Below are 6000 nucleotides of genomic sequence, written 5' to 3' on the forward strand. Positions count from 1 at the left end.
GATGTTGTTTGCCGATATGGATGTGTAGGGAAGATAGTGGCCGACCGAGGGGAGTTGGACGCGCACGAAGCGACGGAGCTCTTCGAAAGACTAGGCGTGAAGCTCTCCCTCATGACTGCCTACAATCCGGAAGCAAATGGGAAGATCGAGCGAGGGCATGGACCTATCGTTAAAGCCATCGTACGGGCATGCAACGGTCGAGTCGGGAATTGGCCACGACTATTACCCTATGCCTTGTGGGCTGATAGAACGACACATAGCTCGGTGACAGGGTATATGCCGACGGAGCTTATGTATGGACAAAAGCCGATTATGCCCATCGAATGGACGATCGCCTCATGGGTAGCGATACCGTGGGAGAACGAGATGAGCCGAGAAGAGTTATTAGCGGCGCGGATAAGGCAACTTGAAAGAAGACCTGAAGATTTAGAAAAAGCGCGAAAGATGATGAAGGCAGCCTGAGTAAAGAACAAAGTTCGGTTCGACAACACGCATCGACTTCGTCCCAAGAAGATTGAAGAAGGGGATTGGGTTTTGGTTTACGACAGCACCCTTGACAATCAACATAGTACAACAAGGAAGTTCGCAAGAAGATGGTTCGGGCCGTATGTGGTGACAAGTGCCAACGATAATGCCACATACCACCTTGCGGAACTAGATGGATCAAGGTTGGCCGTACCCATTGCGGGGAAAAGAGTAAAGCTTTTCAAGAAAAGACAAGACAAGGATCCTGACCTCGATTACCTCGACGATGAACATAATAGGCCGGATGAAAATGAAGACATGGAGGAATCTAATTGATCATCGTAGCCGAAATCTCACTTCTTCTCTTCTTGGCACGTACCGGAGGACGTGTGGTTTGGTGGGGGTGGATGTCGTGAAGATTTTCGGCAATAGTGTGAAAATCCCATAAAACTTACAAAATCGAGTATGAATCACGTAATACAATAATTGTGAAGATAACATTTTTAATATCTAAGTACAAAATGATGGAGGTTTCGAATGCACTTTATTACACGAGAAATGGACAACTAAATGTCAAGATATGAGGGTATAAAGTTTGTGAAAAGAAAAGAGAAAATTGTGAGATATCCCACATAGGCACGACAAATACGGCTCTCATCATATATAAGGTGGAGCAAAAGATATTATCTTTGTGTCTATGTGTGGAGCATAGAGAGTTCAAGGTAACTTGAACTTAGAGTGGAGGTGGCTAGCTATTTGAAAAGGGTTTTGGCCAACCAAAACCGGACCGGCGATGGAGCCGGTGATCCGACGGCGGCATCCGACCGCAATCCGGCGGCGGTGTCGTGCCTTTCGGCTCCGGATCGTTGCGTGAGTCGGGTGGGAACCACCGGGGTTTTGGACTAGGAGGAGGAAGAATTTGAGACTATTATAATTATGAGTAGATTATTAGAAACTTGTGAATCCCACAAGTATAATGTATTTTATTGATTAATATTTATGTAAGAATATGTATTTAGATTGATAGAGAAAGATATAGAAATCTCGTGAATCCCACGAGTATAGTTTGTTAATTGGTGTTTTAGGAAATATATCCAATTTCCCAAATATTTCACACACACAATTACATTGTGCTCCCCATCCTTATGTAGTGATGAGGAAGTCTTAGTAATCCATGCTTTTTCTTTAACTATAGACCCCATGCTTTTCCTATAGATAGACTATATGCTTTATCTAAAGTGATCATGCTTTTTTCTAACTTGTGCGTTTTTTATCATGCACGCTAGATGTGTATGTGTAGCTTTTTCTTTTGTTATGCGTTTTTCTAATGTTTATCCTAGCGTGAATTTACCTTTCTATGTGGGACATCTATGCTTTAACACTAATGAAATGCTAGTGTAATGGTAAGACATTACATTATTAACATGGAGGTGCAAGGTTCGAATCTTGCCCTATGCATGTTCCATTTATTTTGCTATTTTCTTCTATTTCTTCATTTTTTATTGAATCTAATACTATATACGTTTTTCACGTAGTGTACAAAATACACTACGACACTCACCCCCTCCAAACCCGCACATCCTCCGGTATGTGCCGAAGTTGTTGGTGTTTGTTAGTCTCCTCCGTCCGGTCTCTACCCGATTGGTTTCGTTGCCGGCTCGTAGTACCCTCGACTTCTCTTGTTATGTTGACTTTGTCTCTCCATTTGGAGCACATCCATTCTTTCCACCCGAACCATTGTCGACATCCGATCCACCATAGTCTTCGTTCGCTTTTTGCATGGCCCGCTTGGTCCTTGTCATCCGCGGTAGTATCTTTTCTTGCCCTCTTTCTTTTCTTCATCAATCTCGACTTCTTTTCGGATTTTCGGTTTAGTCGGATTAGCTTACTTCCGATTCGGTCTCGTCGGATCGTCTTTCGTTTAGTTCGGCTTCCTTTCCGATTTGTATTCGGTCGATCCGGACTCGGTTGATCGGTTTTTACCGATTCAGTGCTCTTTCGGGTCGGTTTCTTTTCTTTTCTTTTCGTCCGGATTTGCTTTCTTTTCTTCGTTTTCACCTGCCTTGTCCGGTTCGACTTTCGGCACTTCTTTCCGTTGTTCGCCACGTAGGTCCTCCGATATGTGCTCGTTGTTCGGTCCTCGTGTGGTTGTAATGCATGCTTCTTTTCTCGCCGTAGCGCGTGCTTCTTTATTCGCCATAACACGCGTTTCTTTATTCGCCGTAGAGCGTGCTCTGTATTACGCGCTTCTCCCGTCGTAGACCCGACCTCCGCATTGTCGCACTTTCTTTTAGATTGGAATTTCGGATGGATCATTTTCCATCCGAACCGACTTCCGACTTTACCTTCCTCGCCGCCATCTCCCGTCTCTCCGGTCTCACGTTGGTTCTCGGACACAACTGCCGAAGTCTCTAGATATTGTTGGCATGAATCCTCGGTATTACCTTCTTTCGTAGTTTCACCCTTAGCATTCTTCTCGGCTATCTCTTCATCGTATTCGTCGGCTTCGACATTCGTTTTCTCTCCGCCACCTTCCGTCTCTTCGGTCTCACGTTGCCTTTCGATCGCAACCGTCGGAGTCTCTGGAATCAGTGGTGGGGAAGTCTCGATATGGCAAACCGCCATTGATTCGTCCATAGCCACCTCCGATTCGATTTCGTCTTTTGTGGCTACCTCCTTAATCACATCCGCTTCACACTCTTTATCTGCATCAATTATGCAAACATCTATTATGCTTACCCCTTTTTGACCCGATGTCTCGGGCACTTGTATCCCGAAATTTCCTTCTACACTTGAATTATCGGCCTTATCCTTCGCCATCGTTCTTTCACAAGACGAGTGGGTGTCTTGTTCCACTCTTTCTCCCGTGGTACCATCATGTTGTATTTCGGCCTTCATATTGGCTTCATCGTTTTTCCTCAATCGACCATCCTTCATGGGCCATGTCGTTGTTGACGAGATTCTCAGCTTCCTTTCATCATGTCTTCGGCATACCCTTTCGACTTTAGCCCAATCCTCGGTAAGGCCGTTCGCACCGTCATCATCTTCGAGTTCGATCCCAATGTCCATCCTTTCTTTCCGATCGATCGATCTTACGAACATTAAGACTTTATCTTCTCCCACCAATCTTCGTTCCCGCTCCGAGAGTCGAGCAAAACGATGCTCGAACTCTAGGAACGCTTGCGTTGCACTTCGGTGAGTCTTCTCCGACGCCACCCATTCGTCGAATTCTCGTCGATCTTGTCCCGTCCATCTCTCATAGTCATATGCCTCCCGTAAAGCTTCTTCAAAGGACTCCCATGTCGAGTTTTGTTGTTGTATCTTGTGGATTCTCTCTTGTAGTTCGTCCGAGGCCACCCGGTTAAAGGATATCACTTGCAATCCTTCCGGTATCCGATATTGCATCATCTCCGCCTTATATTCACGTAGGTAGCGTGACACACCCTTACCGTTGAATTCCCCGTTTCGTCGCAGAAGCCGCTCTACTGCCGCCTTCATCTCCGACATCGCACGTTGTTCTTGTAGCATTCTCTCGAACATCATCATCATCATGTTCATCGCCTCTTGTTGATTCTCCATCTCCTTGCCACCCGCCTTCACGTCGGGTTCACCAACTGTGTCGTGCCTTTCGGCTCCGGATCGTTGCGTGAGTCGGGTGGGAACCACCGGGGTTTTGGACTAGGAGGAGGAAGAATTTGAGACTATTATAATTATGAGTAGATTATTAGAAACTTGTGAATCCCACAAGTATAATGTATTTTATTGATTAATATTTATGTAAGAATATGTATTTAGATTGATAGAGAAAGATATAGAAATCTCGTGAATCCCACGAGTATAGTTTGTTAATTGGTGTTTTAGGAAATATATCCAATTTCCCAAATATTTCACACACACAATTACATTGTGCTCCCCATCCTTATGTAGTGATGAGGAAGTCTTAGTAATCCATGCTTTTTCTCTAACTATAGACCCCATGCTTTTCCTATAGATAGACTATATGCTTTATCTAAAGTGATCATGCTTTTTTCTAACTTGTGCGTTTTTTATCATGCACGCTAGATGTGTATGTGTAGCTTTTTCTTTTGTTATGCGTTTTTCTAATGTTTATCCTAGCGTGAATTTACCTTTCTATGTGGGACATCTATGCTTTAACACTAATGAAATGCTAGTGTAATGGTAAGACATTACATTATTAACATGGAGGTGCAAGGTTCGAATCTTGCCCTATGCATGTTCCATTTATTTTGCTATTTTCTTCTATTTCTTCATTTTTTATTGAATCTAATACTATATACGTTTTTCACGTAGTGTACAAAATACACTACGACAGCGGCATGCGACACCGGTATCCGGCGTCGGCATCGGCATCCGGCGGCGGCACTGGCATCCGGCGAACCGACGACTAGATAAAATAAATATATAAAAATATATACATATATACAAGGAGGGCAAGTATGGATTTGAACCTTGCACCTCCAAGTTAGGAGTCAAATGGCTTACCATTAAGCCATGGTATTTAGTTGAAATTATATTTCTATCATTGTACTTTTACATGTAAATTCTCATCCATGAGTGCTAAAATGAGTGACATGGTTAGCATGCACCACATGTAATACTTAAGCGCCAAATGGCAAACATGCAATTTATGCATGTCTTGTACCCTCACATGCATCATATGCATGAGAGCATCTATAAAAGAGGGAAGGGGGAGGAGAAAAACACGGGGTTTTTTTATGAAAATTAAGAGGAAGAAATTCGTTATCAAATTGATCGTGTAAACTCAAATTCTCTCTTTTCCAATCTATCTTAAGTACTTTCTCGCCAAAGCTTGTATCGACTCTAAATCCTTCTGGTCCAGAACCCCGACGGTTCCGCCTCACGATCCGCGCGTAGTGACGGATCTTCACGACGACGTGGGGATGGTGCTAGGATCTTGTGTTCGGTGCCATCTGGCGGCCGGTCCCTCCAAGGTCATGCCGAACTTTGCCCTTTTTTAGCGTTCCTCTTCGGTTGCATTTAAGCGTTGGGACACATGGTTTGCCTCCCAAGTCTGTTGAAACGCATGGACGTGGGCTTCCGCATCTGGATCATCCTGGTATCTGGGATATTGGAACGACATATCGTCGTCTGATGTCGGTACACGGGCTGGTGGTGTCGGTGGTCTTTCCTCCTCCTCTGTCAGTATCGGAGATCTGTCCCGCTCCTCTTTCGGTGTTGGAGGCCTCTCCTCTGCCACTTCCGGTGTCAGAGGTCTCTCGTCCTCGACTTCTGGTTCTGGTTCCGGAGTGTGTTCGACTTCTGGCGCCGGAGGTTCCAGCATTATCAATTCTGGTTCCGGTGTCGGCAAAGTATCTGACTCCTCGTCCTCCGACTGTCTGGGGTGTCATTACTGCTGCGGTAGTTCGTCTGCGTGTTATATTCCCCGTCCAGACCCGATTCAAATGCTGAAAATGCTTCGGATTCGCCTTCGCCCGCTGCCAATGCTTGGAGAAGGGATTCCGCTTCCCGAAGACTGCTTAGGCTGCTTCCTTC

This window comes from Azolla caroliniana, unplaced genomic scaffold, assembly GCF_043228905.1.
Source record: "Azolla caroliniana isolate FFs.n. ecotype wild unplaced genomic scaffold, voAzoCaro1.0.p SCAF_11, whole genome shotgun sequence".
Lineage (NCBI taxonomy): Eukaryota > Viridiplantae > Streptophyta > Polypodiopsida > Salviniales > Salviniaceae > Azolla > Azolla caroliniana.